The sequence below is a fragment of the Eleutherodactylus coqui genome, chromosome 2 (genome assembly GCF_035609145.1).
Source record: "Eleutherodactylus coqui strain aEleCoq1 chromosome 2, aEleCoq1.hap1, whole genome shotgun sequence".
NCBI classification, from domain to species: Eukaryota; Metazoa; Chordata; class Amphibia; order Anura; family Eleutherodactylidae; genus Eleutherodactylus; species Eleutherodactylus coqui.
In genome coordinates, this window is record NC_089838.1 from 241,834,663 (window position 1) to 241,852,497 (window position 17,835).

At 45.6% G+C, this 17,835-nt stretch overlaps 1 long non-coding RNA gene across 1 annotated transcript in view; it reads left to right on the forward strand.

The window, feature by feature from the left end:
• LOC136610773 (uncharacterized) overlaps nucleotides 1-17,835 on the forward strand; it is a 44,823-nt gene that overhangs the window by 2,078 nt on the left and 24,910 nt on the right. The window contains exon 2 of the long non-coding RNA XR_010790162.1: nucleotides 3,423-3,497. This is a non-coding gene — a long non-coding RNA (uncharacterized lncRNA). The remainder of the gene's footprint in view (nucleotides 1-3,422; nucleotides 3,498-17,835) is intronic.

Here is a 17,835-nt window from a genome sequence, read left to right on the forward strand (position 1 = left end):
CCCATTGAAAAGATATGGAGAATGCCGCGGACTTCTGCCTCAGCTGTGGCAGGAGTTTCCTACATCCCTGCGGGGACCGCGGGGATGAAGCAATCCTCTGTCACAGCTGTGACAGCTGTGGCAGAAATCAGCGGCATGCTATCCCATTGCTTTCAATGGGATTGGCACTGCTGCCGATCCCATTGAAAGCAGTGGTTTCTGACAAGCCCTGCAGAATGATTATCGGAGAAGGGCTTGAAATATAAGCCCTTCCCCGATAATCATAAAAAAGTGGTTAAAAAAATAATAAAAAAGTTACTCACCTCTCCTGCTGTCAGCCGCATCCTCCGGCTGGCTCCCCGTCACTGCTACTGAGCTCTTTCAGCAGACGGGGATTTAAAAATCCCCGCGTCCTGAAAGGGCTGTGCAGATTGGCTGAGGGCTCAGCCAATAGCAGCTACTGCTTAGCTATTGGCTGAGCGCTCAGCCAATGGCAGATAGCTCTTAGCTATTCTTTCATGAATAGCAATATCTTAGCTATTCATAGCTAGCTGTCACAGCTGTGACAGAGGGTTCCTTCATCCCCGCGGTCATGAAGGGAACTCCTGCCACAGCTTTGACAGAAGTCCGCGGCATTCTCCATATCTTTTCAATGTGGCTAGCGCTGCTGCCGCTGGCCCCATTGAAAAGACTGGCGATGTGGCAGCGATATCCCAGCGATTTTGGGATATCTGCCTGCGTTTTTCTCGCACTGCGATGCGAGACTTTAACTTTAGAATCGCAGTGGAGAAAAAAACGCCATTGGGTGGGAGCCCTGAGGCAGAGTTCAGGAGGTTTATTACAGATGCCGTCACACACTGAGGATAACACTTCTCAAAGCTGTCAACCTGAACAAGCAGAAGTTTTGATTGAAAATCTTTTATTGGTTATTAATACAACTGCATTTCTATCCAAGACATACAGGATCACAGGGGAAAGTCCACAGCCATCCCACCGTCCGGGAGCGATACAAACTATGTGCTTGAATTTATGAAATACATCAATAAAGCAGCTAAAGCTGAAATGATGGCCGGATGACGCAGGACCACACGTTGTATCGGATTATTGTTGAGTGACGCCTCGGTTGTTTATAAGTTTTCCGCTCCCAGGAGGCGGTGCTGTGATTGGTGGATGGTGCTGTCCCCGATCTTGGGAGGGTCCGTTGTCTTTAGGTAAAGAGCAGTAAATATTAAAGGCTTTACCAGGAAGGATCGGTTTTGATGAGGCAGTAAAAGAGCCAGCGAAGCTTATAAGTATGCCTGTTATCATTAGAGACGTCGGAATCCCAGTGTGCAGGAGAAATACTGGGAAGCCTTGTCTTCAGCGACTGCTTAGCACCGTCTGGAGATCCAGCCTGACCCTAGGAGGATGTCTGCTTGCCAAGTTAATAAAATTTCCGTTGCTGCAATGTCGTGGCCGCCTCTGCTCAATCCTAAGCAAGATGGAAGAGGAGTGGGAAAACCTTGTCACTGCTTGTTTCTCCTCCGATTCCCAATATTAGTGGATCCTCGGCATCTGACCACTGATGGTAGCTTCAATCCTCTTAGGCACAGTAGATAGATCATTGGTCCTTGCTAAAGGCTGGAAGCCCTCTAGAGCTGCTCGACTTCATAATGATCTTCATTAGCTGGAACAGCACTGTGCAGCTCAGAGCAGGCTCTCTCCTGGACCTCTGACAAGAGGAAAGAGCAGACCCGGGAGGAATCCTGCCCGGCGGCATGGAGCAGCATCTTGTGCTAGGCCCTGTGCTGAAAGGGGAGCAGGGCCTAGTACTGGACTGCATCCTAGGAGCGGAGAAGGCGAGCAGGGCTGCTCACCAGGCGATGAACCTGTGAGGGAGCAGCCCCAGAACAGACACTGGCCACGGAGGTCAGAGGTGCTGACAGGCCAGGATGTCAGGGGAGGTGCTGGTCAAGTGGTTAAAGATGGAGGACAGAGGTCGGCAGATAGTACTGTTCCTAAGTAGGTACCCTGACAAGGAAACAGCTAGGTTGCTACAGGCAGGTTTTCGGGATGGTTTTAAAATTCTGTCCCCAGTTCATAGTGTCCCCTTTTCAACTAAGAACCTGCAGCCGGTGCCCAGCAGTGGTAACAGAAAAGCTAGAAAAGCAGGTTTGTTTGGGTCGCAAGGCGAGACCTTTTAAGGAGCCTCTTGTGGAGGTTTTTTATAGGGTCACCCCTGGGAATGGTCCCTAAAAAAGAACCGAATAAATTTTGGTTGATTCATCACCTTTTCTATCCAAAATGGGAATCAGTTAATGATGGTATAGATCAAGAGATTTGCTCTGTGGTATATACTTAAAATGACACTGCGGTCAATTGGGTATGAAAATACAGGAAGGAATCACAGTTAGCAAAATTCAACATTGAATCAGCTTTATGGTTACTCCGGGTGGCACCGGGGAGTATTAGGTTGATAGGGAGGGGGATATATAATTTGGCAGATCGATGTTTGCCCATGGGCTACTCCATCTCATGTGCATACTTCGAAGCCTTTAGTTTTTTTCTGGAATGGGTGGTCAGGAATACCGCAGGAATTCAATCGGTCATCCATTATCTAAATGATTTTCTGTGTGTGGGCCCAGGCGGGCGTTCACATGTACAGTTTTGTTGGGGACGTTACAGTGGGTCGCTCGTCATTTTGGGGTGCCATTGGCGCCTGAGAAGACGGAAGGTTCCATGACATATCTGAGTTTTTTGGGCATTACCATTGACACGGTGTCAATGGAATGCAGGCTGCCAGAGGAGAAACTGAAGGATTTGAAGGCAGAAGTGGAGAAGGCTAGGGGTTTGACAAAAATCACACTACGTGATTAGCAGCCATTATTAGGGAAGCTTAATTTTGCTTGCCGAATAATGCCAATGGGGAGAGGTTTTTGCAGGAGGTTGGCAGCAGCTACGATTGGAGTGAAGGCGCCGCATCATTTAATTCGTTTAGGAAGGAGCCATAAAGGCGATTTGGCGGTCTGGGCCTCCTTTTAAAAAAAATATAATGGGCGGTCAGTAGTGATGAATGAGGAAAACGTAAACTTGGAGCTGTTTACGGATGCGGCAAGCAGTTCAGGTTTTGGGGCCTACTTTCAGGGCCAGTGGTGTGTGTGGAGTTGGCCTAAAGCATGGAGGGAGAGCGGGTTGGTTCGGAACCTGGTACTATTGGAATTGTTTCCGATAGTCATGGCAGTGTCGCTGTGGGGGGTGACCGTTTTAAGAACAAGAAAATTAGGTTCTTGTGCGACAAAATGAGCATAGTTCAGGTCATCAATTCGCTAACTGCTTCCTCACCACCATAAGTGAATCCTTTGCGTTATATGGTATTGGAAGCCTTGTCATTAAATGTATGGTTGGTAGCGATCCACTAGCCAGGGGTTGATAGCTCAATTGCAGATACTCTCTCTCGTTTTCAGTGGGAGCGGTTCAGGACTCTGGCATCGGGAGCAGACGAAGACGGGAAGACGTGCCCGGATCAGCTTTGGAGAATGGTAAGCACGCAGTGGGACACTTAATTGAAAAGGTCACTGGCTCGGAGGACTAGGGCGTCTTATTTAGCGGTGCCTCTTTAGTCCGATGTCTTCACGGTGCAGCAGAATACTGCTCTGAAGAATCTAAAGAAGGAAGAAAAACAAGTGTGAGCCTCTTATGAAAAGAAACACGTCTAATGGTGACAATGGTGATCCATGAAAACTGGAAGATGAAGGGCCGGAGGGTTCAAAGGGTATAGAAGCCAGAATTATAGGATTTCCCCCAAGTATTAGATTCATATCTGTATGTGATAAATACAACACAACTCCGACATGACATAGTGAGTATCTAGAGCAGCCCTACACAGCTGTCCAATGGGGCTTTATATAGTAGGGAAATATAACTAATGATGGCTTTGAGGGTCTCCCTGGATTTGGTGCATATAGGAGGGATGTTAGGAGGCCACCTATGTCTTCCTTGAATTGGTCCCTGTCCAGATCATTACTTATCTCTGTGTTACTCTTACCTGCAATCTGTACATAGGGAAATGCAAATGAGAAGTCAAGCATGAGCCCCAAGGGAAAATAACATTAATGATGAATATATCTTACCTTGCTAGTTTTCCGCCTTTTATATGGCTGCTGCTTTTGCTATTGGAGAAAAATGTAAAGATAGCTGAAATAAATATCCTGTTTAAGTTGTTCTTGGGTTACTGGAAACCCTCTTTTCAACAGGACCCTCTCTGTGACAATAATAAACAGATATACTTAGCCCCCGGGATCCAGTGCTGTAGCCCACTGTGGTTCTGGTGATTCCTGTGACAGATGGAAATCAGGTGACTTCTGCTCTCATTGGCTGCAGCGGTCACGTGATTTCCTGTAATATCATCTGTTACAGCAAACCCCAGGACAGCAACGGGCTGCAGCGCTGTATCACGAAAGATTTGGTTTATCTCTGTTTATTATTTCCACTCAGGGAATCATATTGAAAAGGGTTTGTCCAGTAACCCCTTTAAATATTAATAGTGATATAAGGACAAGAAACAAGAGGAGAACAAGAAGAGGGCTTCATGGCGACTTTTGGAACCCCCGTGAAAACTGGCTCAATTTCTTTTCTTTAGGGAAACAGTTTAGGTCATGTGACAATTGTATGACCTGAAGGATATTACATGACTGAAGGTCATCATGAAGCTGGGGCCAACATATCAGGGGATTAAAAAGTGTAATTTTAATATTTTTTCACAGGCTTTAAATTACTCACGTGTTGTCATCCGTCTTTCTCTCCTTCCTAAACCATTTTGGCCGCCACCATCTCCTCCTCCTTGTTCTAGTTAATAGATCCAGAAATATAGAATGAGATGCAGGGAATCAGCCGTGACGGTTCACAGTGTTGGTATTAGTTTTATACACAGTTACTATCCTGTATAAATTCTGATTATTCCATAAGCTTACATTAGGGACTCTTCACTCGCCCAGGCCTGCTTCACCTGATGTTCCTGAAGCCTATAATGGAAAATACAGTTCTGATTACAATTATTGAACATTTGGGCAAACTACATACAAAAATGTATTACACTTTATATAAAGGCACCAGCCATGTAAATTCTGCTTGTTCCTATAAACTTACTTGTTGTCTTGGCTTGGCAGTGCCAGATTCATGTTAGGTCTTAAAACTCTACAATAAATAATACATCTCTAGTTAGAATAATTAACATTTTGACCAATTGGAAACCTATATAGAGCACGTCTACCAGACAAATACAGGGGTTCACACATTAATATATGCTCCATGACTGGCGCCTACCCGTCTATGTATATCTAGATGCGTCATGTTTAAATATAGAATGAGGTGCAGGGAACAAGTCGTGACTATTTACAATATTGGTATCAGTTTAATACACAGATATTGTCTCGTATATATTCTGCTTACTCCATAAACTTACATGATGGATTCTTCACTTGCCCAGGCCAGTTTTACATGATGTTGCTCAGACCTATAATGGAAAATACAGCTCCGATTACAATCATGGATCATTTGGACAATCTATCTTTTAAAAACATTTATGTTTCACAGCATATACAATAGCAGAATTTATTACACTTTATATAAAGCACCAGCCATATAAATGTTCCTATTAACATACTTGATGTCTTGGCTCGGCCATGCCAGCTTGATGTTAGGTGTTAAAACTCTATAATAAAAAAAAACAGCTCCAGTTAGAATAATTAACATTTTGACCAATTGAAAACCTATGTAGTGCATGTCCACCAGATAAATACAAGGGTTCACACATTAATATATGCTCCATGATTGGCTCCTACAAGTCTATGTACATCTAGATGCAGGATGTATAATGTTATCTGGATGCTTTTGGATACTACTTACCCAATTGCTCCTCCGTCTGTAGTCTCCAACTCCTCCTCCCACTCCTCCTCTTCATCTTCCTCGTCATCCTCCTCCCTATCAGATACAGAAGATAGAATATTTCCTATGTATATGTAGAGGTATAACATGTAGTGAAGATACGGACTGGACACTAAAGGTTTTGCTCCTCTGGCCTCCAGCAGGGTCGGTTCAGTCATGATAATTCTACAACTTACATGATGTTATCAGATCCAAAGTTGTTCCATCTCCTCGATCTGTAATAGAAAGTAAAGCACCAGTTATAATGATTGTCTCTGCAACCATTGTCAGAAAGCTTCAAAAATACCATTAATATACAGTAATATATCAGCCTGCTCAAAGTCAAACATCTGGAGCCTAAGTACCCGTGTTACATCTTCTAAGGCACAATATACTGAAAGACTAATCCCCAACAATGTTGACCATATCTATACACCATATTTATACAGCCATGCGTTATACATACTGTATATTACATCTCTATATACTGTTTTAGAATTATTAATGTATCTATATAATTAGCTCATTATATTAATCTTTTATGCTTACCCATTCACTCTTCCAGCTGTATCCTCCTCCTCCGAATCCTCCGAATCCTCCTCTTCCTCCACTTCATCCCCTTCCTCCCCTTCCTCATCTACTTCTCTATTGGACATATAGCAAAAAACATGTCACATATTAATTGTGATGTCCATTGGGGACACAAGGTTAGACTGAGATAATTAAATCCTTCCTTCCATGCTACAGTGGCCGAGATCAGAGCAATCCCAGCCATTGAACCACTTAGATATCACAGTCAGTAGTAATGGGGACATCTAAGGGCGTTAGACAGGGTGTCTGTTGTCCCATCTGTGCCTCTGCAATGTGATCAAGGAGTGCAGATGAATTATTGCAGAAGTATTACAATGTATTTATAACAAGTAAGTGATTTCATGATCAAGTTCCCTAGTTGGATTTTTAAAAAATGGGAAAAAAGTTACATAAAATGTTAAAAAATATTTAAAAAATAAAAACCTATTCCCATTAAAAATGGATTATTATATCTCAAATACAAAACAATAGAAAGTACATAAAATTGATATGGTGCAATTGTAACGACCAGTACTAGAGAATGAATGTGCTATTTAGGGCAACAGTGGTTATGAGCCTATGAGCTAAAGCAATATCTGATCCGCCATGATTGTTCTATACACTTACATGATGGTACGCAGCCTTGGGCATCGCACAACCCTCCTGATTCTCCATGCCCTATAACAGAATATACATCGACAGTTAATCATCATAGATAAACTATAACTTATTCTTCACTACTTTAATTATATTACATCAGGTTATACCCAATGGGGGTCTTATGGACACATACAGCAGAGTCTACTACCGTGGTACTCTATAATAGTGGCTCATATCCTAACACTATAGAATTATTGTATAAGATAAATACCTGAACACATTTACCGCAGCTTTCACTCTCTCCTTCCATCTGTGGGAGGAAATGGAAATGATCATTTTATATATATATATATATATATAATATGGACAAAAGTATATGGACGCTGCATGTTTTTCAGAAAAAGTGCTTTATTCTTCTATTTAGTCACGTGTTGGCCCTCCTTTTGCTTATATTACAGCTGTAACACATCAAGGCATACTCTCCACAAGTTCTCTGTAAGTCTGGGCAGGAATAGCTTGCCATTCCTCATGCCAGGCTGTGAGAAGAGATTGTTGTGAAGATGGGCGCGGGTGGCTGTGTTGTACCCGTCGCTCCAGTTCATCCCACAAGTGCTTGATCGGATGAATGAATGGATGAATATTTTACCCATGCCCTTCCCAGCATACCGTTCAGCAAGCTCAGCATTTGCATATTTTCTGCAGCGTCCAAATACTTTTGTCCATATAGTGTATATGCCGTTTATCACTACAGTGATTATTAGAAAAGATCCAGGTGGGCCCTAATTACGAAGGGGGCCACAACGCCATAGAAACCAAGTAAATCTCTACTTCTGTCTGTTCAAAACTAATCATATGTGGGGCCCATTGACTGTGTAAGATATATGTTCTCATTATATTTGAATTATAGTTATTACTCACTGGGCTCCTACAACATTAATCACATGGTCAGATTTATATATTTCTTACTTTCTATTATCATTAAAGGATTTTATGTAATTTTTTTTATTATAATAGACTATATTCAAGTAGTAAAAGGATTTATCACCAGATTAGGGGATTAGCGTCGCAAGCGGATTTGCCGCAGCGAAATTCCAGACGGAATTCCGCGGCAAATCTGCGTAGTGTGAACCCAGCATAAGAACTGCACCGCAGTACTACATGCTTTCATAAAAACAATGGGCAAGTGTATGATAAGTTCTATCGTACTTGGGCAACCTGGATAGATATACGAAATACACCTAGGTTTTCGAGATGGCTAGCCACAGGCAATTGTGAGTGAACGGGTGGTATACATATATATATATATATATACAACAACTGGTACAATTAAGAATGGATTCTGGATGGCCTCTCCCCCCCCCCCCCCCCCTCCTCCTTACCCTTCTCCCCTTCTCCTTTGTTGTCTTCCACCTGTCGGTGTGTACCCAACCCCCCTTTGTTATCGTTAATTATGAGAATCAATACACATAGGAAGTTTATCCAGTTCAAGAAGGTTTATTGGTGATTTTGTACAAGAAATCTGAAAACGTTAAAGGTTGCTTTTTACATGCTTGAGGTGTACAATATCAGAAAGCCTTCCTTTATGTGTTACAATCTTACGTGTTATGTTTATGAAAAAGCAATAAAATGTCTTGAAAGAAAAAAATGGGCAAGTGAAACTGCATGTGATAGCATCCAAAAAATGTGACATTTTCCCCAAAAAGAAACAACAAAAAAAAACCACCAGCTTGCATTGTATTTGACCATTGTATTGGTTATATCATATATACATAAGACATTTCAGAAATGTGTGTTTAATATATTTAAGTGTACAAAAACATTATATATATATATATTATATGTATATATATATATATATATATATATATATACACATACAGACATATGCATACACTTACAGAAGCACATGAACACATACACAGAAGGCAAATACAGTAAGCAGTGGCACTTACTGTACTTCCACCCATGGTTCAGGAGCTTAAAAATGCCTAACAAGAGCGGGCTGTGCGGAGCTTCCTTTGATCCGGCTACCTCTGCTCCTGTCTCTTCTAGTGTGGACAGGAGCAGAACAGGAACTTCTTAAAATAATCACAGGGTATACTAAATATGGCGCCGTCACTGCCTAGCTGATTACACTACTAAGCTGCCATGCTATATCCAGGTTAGATAGAGCAATAGCAAAGCAGCAACTGTGATAAAGGGGGCCATTGGGCCCCCATGACTTAGGTGACCAGTTGTAATTGCAACCACTGCGACCCCTACAGCTATGCCACTGATTACAATTTTGAAAAAACTGAGCTTGTTTTATATCAAACGGCTGTAGCTCCAGTTTTATCAGTGCTGCCGATAGATTCTGAATGATTTATGAGAGTCTCCTGTCTGTTCCCCGTTCCCAGGGGAGGGTAACATGGCCTGTTCTTCATGTAATCATTCCCCCTTATCAATCAGTGAACATATTTGCTCTCTAATTCTCACTTATGAGGGTCTTTTTTCACAGAAAAGGAGTGCAAAGATGTGCTTTAGAGGTTGCAGTCATTGCTGACTGTGTTATCTAAACATTTTACAGAAAAAAAAGTTTTTTTCTCCCTTGCACTAACTATAGAAAAAAAATTAAAAGACCAATAAAAACAGTACATGTAATCGATATATTTTATACACAGAGAAAAATTCTTTTTGTAGAAAAATGTGTTACATTTAGTGTTGTCATAATCATAATGACTAGAGATGAGCGAACGTACTCGGTAAGGGCGATTTTGCAATCGAGCACCGCGATTTTCGAGTACTTCACTACTCGGGTGAAAAGAAATCGGGTGCGCTGTGGGGCAGGGGGTTGCAGAGGGGAGTGGGGGGTAGCAGCGGGGAACAGGGGGGAGCCCTCTCTCTCTCCCTCTCCCCCTCACTCCCCGCTGCAACCCCCCGCTCACCCACAGCGCACCCGAGTACTTTTCACCCGAGTAGTGAAGTACTCGAAAATCGCGGTGCTCGATTGCGAAATCACCCTTACCGAGTACGTTCGCTCATCTCTAATAATGACCCATAGAATAAAGCTGACTCAGCATTTATAGCATATGGTGCATGTCAGAAAAATAAATCCCACTGGTGCAATAGCTATTTTCCCATTGTCCCACTGAAAAAAATTAATAAACGTTAATGAATAAATTATATCTACCCAAAAATATTTTCTATAAAAACTAGTACTTGTCCCACAAAATACGAGGTATCTACGAGGTTTCATGCAGCCACATTGAAGAAATAATTTAAAAACGTTATGGCTGCTGGAATACAAATGGGGAAACGATTTACTTAGGGCTAAAATCAGTTATTTCACTAAGGGGTTAAAAATACACTAAAGACAACTGAGTTCTCAACCAAATCTATTTGCATGAGACATAAATTCAACATTTACAATAGAAAGTGGCATTTTTGAGAGGGTTTTCCTAATTTTCATGTGATTTTTAGGGGGTTAATGTTGCTTTGCTTTGTCTATCCAGAGACTTTAGGGTAACTGCAGGGCCTCATTTATAAAACTATCTAAAACTCACAAGTCAGTGCAGAATTCTATTTGGTTGCTATGGGCAACAAGGCCAGTTTTCCTATTAAACAGTTTTTGATATCTGAGGCCCATGTGGAGTCAGTCAATAGTCTACACAATACAATAACTTGTCATATTCCCCAGTATTTTACAGTGATCCACTTACGCCAGATCTTCCTCATCCTCCTCCACAAACTCCTCCACCTCCTCCACAAACTCCTCCACCTCCTCCACAAACTCCTCAACTTCTTTCACCATCCTGTTAGAAAATAAAGAAGACAGTGAGAATCAGGAACTTCCTCTATCTGGTTCTTATAGAAAGTCTACTTATTGGTTCCCAAACCCAAACCACACGATCTGCTGCCTTCAGTAACTGCACACAATTCCCATTGGTTTTATGGGGTGAATATCAGAATGGTCTTAGGGTATTTTTACACAGGCCAACTATCAGCTGAAGAATCGCACAAGTGACCCCTAGTTGTCCCTGTAAAAGTGGGACCCTACAAAGTACTGGGAAATAAATCAGTCAGTAGTTGACAGTTGTTACAGTTCAGCTGACTGAAGTGAAGCAACTGATGAGCAACTTCTCGCTCAGTGTAAACAGGCAGTTGCTCATCTGCCTACTCACAGTTAATGGAGGTGGGCGGTCGGAAGAGATCTCCACCTCCATTCACTGACCGACTATTGCTCCCGATAGTCATTGGGACGCTGTGCCCAACAGTTGTGTCATCTAAAAGTACCTTAGGGTGCCTGAAGGCCAACAGATTGTACAGTTATAAGAAAAATATATTTACCTCACTCTCAAAAAATAACTCGCAAACTCCAACTGGAAGAGCAGAAGAAAAGAAATCAGACATTTTACTTAGGAAACATATAAGGAGGAGAAATAATTACAAAACAGGAGCAAACGCAGAGCGTACCTCTCTCCAACGCCAACTACAAACTCTCTGTGGAATGTTGGCTCTGCAGCTCCCTATATAACATACATCACACCACAATATGTATGACATCCATGGGTTCCGTGACATCAGCAAGAGTGGCAGTTATCTAAACTGACCAATCACATTCAAGATAACTGAAATCAAGTGAAATTCTCCATCTCAGCCACTAAACCTTGTATAAAGGAAGACAAATGTCATTACTGATAAACAATGAAATTGTGGGTCATTTATACTGATGAAAGTTCAATCATTCATACATCCTCATAGTATAATAATATAGCAGGGCACAGCACTGTATTGTACAAAGGGCATAACAGTATATTGCAATGGAGGCGAACCTATGACACGGGTGCCTGAGGTGGCACGCAGAGCCCTCCCTGCTGGCAAGCACCGCCGTTGGTCGCTCGCCACGTTAGTGAATATGTTAGCGAATGCTAGTGGCGCTGATCCAGGCACATACTGTGACACCAGTGTGCAGCAAGGATCCTCCTCTTTTCCCTCAGTCTCCTCTTAGGTTCCGCGAGAGCAGGGGGATGAGGCGTTCAGCAGCCATGGGATGTCACTATTATACTGGGGGCAGCTGTGGGTTGTCACAAATATCCTGGGGGCCGCTATGAGATATAACTATTATACTAGGGGCTGCTCTGGGATGTCACTAATATACTGGGGGCCGCTCTGGAATGTCAGTATTATCCTGGGAGCTGCTGTGGCATGTCACTAATATACTGGGTGGCTGCTCTGGGATGTCACTTATGTACTGGGGTGGCTGTGGGATGTCACTATTACTGCTGGGGGCGGCTGTGGGATGTTACTATTATACTGGGGGCTGCTGTGGGATGTGACTAATGTACTGGGGGCCACTCTGGAATGTCAGTATTATACTGGGGGCTACTGTCGCATGTCACTAATACACTGGGGGGCTCTGGGATGTCAGTGATGTACTGGTGGCCGCTGTGGGATGTCACTATTACTACTGGGGGCTGCTGTGGGATGTTACAATTATACTGGGGGCTGCTGTGGGATCTCACTATTATACTGGGGGCCGCTGAGGGATGTCACTAATATACTGGGGGCCGCTGTGGGTTGTTACTATTATACTAGGGTCCGCTGTGAGATGTCACTAAAATATTGGGGGCGGCTGTGGGTTGTCACTAATGTATTGGGGGCTGATGTGGGATGTCACTCTTATACTGAGGGCCGCTGTGTGGTATCACTATTACTACTGGGGGCAGTTGTGGGATGTCACTAATATACTGTGAGCCACTGTGGGGTGTCACTATTATATACTGGGGCGACTGTGGGGTGTCACTGTTATCCTGGGGGCCACTGTGGCATGTCACTAATATACTGGGGGGCTGCTCTGGGATGTCACTTATGTACTGGGGTGGCTGTGGGATGTCACTATTACTGCTGGGGGCCGCTGTGAGATGTCACTAATATACTGGGGGGCTGCTCTGGGATGTCACTTATGTACTGGGGTGGCTGTGGGATGTTGCTATTACTGCTGGGGGCGTCTGTGGGTTGTTACTATTATATTGGGGGCCACTGTGGGATGTCATTAATGTAGTGGGGGCCGCTGTCGCATGTCACTAATACACTAGGGGGCTCTGGGATGTCACTAATGTACTGGTGGCCGCTGTGAGATGTCACTATTACTACTGGGGGCTGCTGTGGGATCTCACTATTATACTGGGGGCCGCCGAGGGATGTCACTAATATACTGGGGGCCGCTGTGAGATGTCACTAATATATTGGGGGCGGCTGTGGGTTGTCACTAATGTATTGGGGGCCGATGTGGGATGTCACTATTATACTGAGGGCCGCTGTGTGGTATCACTATTACTACTGGGGGAAGTTGTGGGATGTCACTAACACACTGTGAGCCACTGTGGGGTGTCACTATTATATACTGGGGCGACTGTGGGGTGTCACTATTATCCTGGGGGCCGCTGTGGGATGTCACTAAAATACTGGGGGGCTGCTCTGGGATGTCACTTATGTACTGGGATGGCGGTGGGATGTCACTATTACTGCTGGGGGTGGCTGTGGGATGTTACTATTATACTGGGGGCCGCTGTGGGAGGTCAGTATTATACTGGGGGCTGCTGTCGCATGTCACTAATACACTGGGGAGCTCTGGGATGTCAGTAATGTACTGGTGGCCGCTGGGGGATGTCACTATTACTACTGGGGGCCGCTGTGGGATGTTACAATTAGGCCGCCTGCACACGGGCGGAAATCCCACGGCGTTATTTCCCGCGGGATTTCCGCCACTGAAAGTTTGCATAGGAGTGCATTACAATACGCACTCCTATGCAGACGGCCGCGGTTTGGCCGCGCGAAATGTCGCGCTGCAAACAAACCGCGGCATGTCCTATTTTTGTGCAGGGCACGCACTCACCCGGCCGCCGGCTCCGGTCTGCGCATGCGCCGGCTGCGTCGCAGCCGGCACATGAAAGAGCCAGGGCCGCCAGGCACGCATGAGTATGCGCTCGTCCCTGCAGGCTCTCGGGTCGGGTCCCGCGGCGAGAATTCTCGCTGCCGGATCCGACCCGCTCGTCTGCAGTCGGCCGTATACTGGGGGCTGCTGTGGGATCTCACTATTATACTGGGGGCCGCTGAGGGATGTCACTAATATACTGGGGGCCGCTGTGGGTTGTTACTATTATACTGGGGGCCGCTGTGAGATGTCACTAAAATATTGGGGGCGGCTGTGGGTTGTCACTAATGTATTGGGGGCTGATGTGGGATGTCACTATTATACTGAGGGCCGCTGTGTGGCATCACTATTACTACTGGGGGCAGTTGTGGAATGTCACTAATATACTGTGAGCCACTGTGGGGTGTCACTATTATATACTGGGGCGACTGTGGGGTGTCACTATTATCCTGGGGGCCGCTGTGGCATGTCACTAATATACTGGGGGCTGCTCTGGGAAGTCACTTATGTACTGGGGTGGCTGTGGGATGTCACTATTATACTGAGGGCCGCTGTGTGGCATCACTATTACTACTGGAGGCAGTTGTGGAATGTCACTAATATACTGTGAGCCACTGTGGGGTGTCACTATTATATACTGGGGCGACTGTGGGGTGTCACTATTATCCTGGGGGCCGCTGTGGCATGTCACTAATATACTGGGGGCTGCTCTGGGATGTCACTTATGTACTGGGGTGGCTGTGGGATGTCACTATTATACTGAGGGCTGCTGTGTGGTATCACTATTACTTCTGGGGGCAGTTGTGGGATGTCACTAATACACTGTGAGCCACTGTGGGGTGTCACTATTATATACTGGGGCGACAGTGGGGTGTCACTATTATCCTGGGGGCCGCTGTAGCATGTCACTAATATACTGGGGGGCTGCTCTGGGATGTCACTTATGTACTGGGGTGGCTGTGGGATGTCACTATTACTGCTGGGGGCCGCTGTGAGATGTCACTAATATATTGGGGGCGGCTGTGGGTTGTCTCTAATGTATTGGGGGCCGATGTGGGATGTCACTATTATACTGAGGGCCGCTGTGTGGTATCACTATTACTACTGTGGGCAGTTGTGGGATGTCACTTATATACTGTGAGCCACTGTGGGGTGTCACTATTATATACTTGGGCGACTGTGGGGTGGCACTATTATCCTGGGGTCCGCTGTGGCATGTCACTAATATACTGGGGGGCTGCTCTGGGATGTCACTTATGTACTGGCTTGGCTGTGGCATATAACTATTACTGCTGGGGGCGGCTGTGGGATGTCATTAATGTACTGGGGGCCGATGTGGAATGTCAGTATTATACTGGGGGCCGCTGTGCGATATCACTATTTTACTGAGGGCCGCTGTGTGGTATCACTATTACTACTGGGGGCAGCTGTGGGATGTCACTATTATATTGTGTCCACTGTAGGGTGTCACTATTATATACTGGGGCGGCTGTGGGGTGTCACTATCATCATGGGGGGGGGGGCGCTGTGGCATGTCACTAATATACTGGGGGGCTGCTCTGGGATGTCGCTTATGTACTGGGGCGGCTATGGAATGTCACTATTACTGCTGGGGGCCGTTGTGGGATGCTACTATTATACTGGGGGCCGCTGTGGGACATCACTATTATATGCCGGGCCACTTTTGGATGTCACTAGTATACTGGGGTTCGCTGTGCGATGTCACTTTTACACTGCGGGGCCGCTGTGGGATGTCATTATTATACTTGGAGCTGCTATGGGATGTAACTAATATATTGGGAGCGACTCTAGGATGTCACCAATGTACTGGGGGCCACTCTGTGATGTCAGTATTATACTGGGGGCCGCTGTCACATGTCACTAATACACTGGGGTAGGGCTCTAGGATGTCACTAATGTACTGGGGGCCGCTGTGGGTTGTAACTAATATACTGGGGGCTGCTGTGGGATGTCACTATTATACTAGGGGCTGCCGTGGGATGTCACTATTATACTGGGGTCCGCTGCAGGATGTTACTACTATACTGGGGGCTGCTGTGAGATGTCACTAATATACTGGGGGCCGCTCTGGGATGTCACTTATGTACTGGGGCGGCTGTGGGATGTCACTATTATTGCTGGGGGCGGCTGTGGGATGTCACTATTATACTGGGGGCCACTGTGTGGTATCACTATTTCTACTGGGGGCAGCTGCGGGATGTCACTATTTTACGGGGGGCCGCTGTGGGATGTCACTATTATACGCCGGGACACTGTTGGATGTCACTTGTATACTGGGGGTCGCTGTGGGATCTCACTATTATATTAGGGGTTGCTGTAGAATGTCACTAATATACTAGGGGCCACTGTGGGATGTCACTAATATAGTAGGGGCCTCTGTGAGATGTCACTATTATGCTGGGGGCTGCTGTGGGATGTCACTAATATACTGGGGGCCGATGTGGTTTGTCACTTATATACTGGGGGCCGCTGTGCGATGTCACTATTATACTGGAGTCTGCTGGGGGATGTCACTATTATACTCGGAGCGGCTCTGGGATGTCACTATTATACTTGGGGCTGCACTGGGGGATGTCACTATTACCACTGGCCGATGTCACTATTACCGCTGGGGCCACTGCGGGGGGTCACTATTACCGCTGGAGGGGGTCACTATTATCGCAGGGGCTGCTGGGTGGTTACTATTACCACTGGGGTATGTATACATGTGGCGAAAATGGGTAGGGCTTTTTCAAAATAGACAGCTTACAGATTTTGACTGCTTTTTGAATGCAGAAATGCTGCAATATTTTCTATAGAAATTTCCACTGAGGACATTCTGCAGCATTTCCGCATCAAAAAAACAGTCACAATCTGCAAGCTGTCTTTTTTTAAGCGTCCCTATCCTTTTTAAAACGACGATGGTAAAATCATACGTTGTGTGAGGTACTGAGGGGCGTAGTGGTGGACGGTCGCTACGTCGCCCCTAGGTACCGGTGCATAAGGGGACTGGAGGAAGCTCATGTCCCGTTCTCGGAGATGTAAGAAACCAGGAGCGAAATGTGGTCTCCAGCAAGTAGTTGCTGGAGATCTGTTCTTTAAAAATATCCGGGCCTGGTTTTTTTTTGGAATGGATGGCAGGTTGGTAGTGGGGCTGTCCATCCCACCTCCTCCACTCCAGGATGTGGGCGAAGCCAATCAGCCCAGGTGCTGAGGCTGAACCAGACTAAGGGTGCACATAAATAGCAGGTGCACGGACACAGGGGAGCTAAGATGGCTGCTGGACCCTGGCAGCCTGTGTGACTAGCTTGGAGATAGAAGCCCTGCTGTGCACTGCACCTGCTAAGTGCAACCTGATCAGGCCGGGACGGCCTGATAACTGGATTTTGGACTATTATTTGTTTGCCTGAAGCTAAGGCTGGACTTTTTATGTTGCTGTTATAAAAATAAACGCAGGTCACGCCTGCTTTGGACTGCATCCGCTGGTATTCCGTCTCTGACGATCACGAAACCTGCACGCTACCGAGCTATTTTCCCACATATGGTGTTTCGGATGCGGGCAACGAATTGACACCAGCGACTAACACTGCATGTCCTGGATAAAAGACGCTGGTGCCCTATCGGAAAAGACTGCGGCCATGGAGGACCTGGTGCGATAGCTGGTGCAGATATGTTTACAGCAGCAAAACGCCCAGGCAGAGGCAAGGCAGATGCAACAAGAAACTAATCGCCTCCTAATAGAGCAAATGGCGACACTGCGAGAGGCCGTGGTGATTCAACGGCCGGCGATCACAGCAAGCCAGAGCACCCACCCCCAGGGGGCCGAGGGAGGACAACCATCCGCAAGGGCCTCGGTGCGAGCTGCGCTGCAG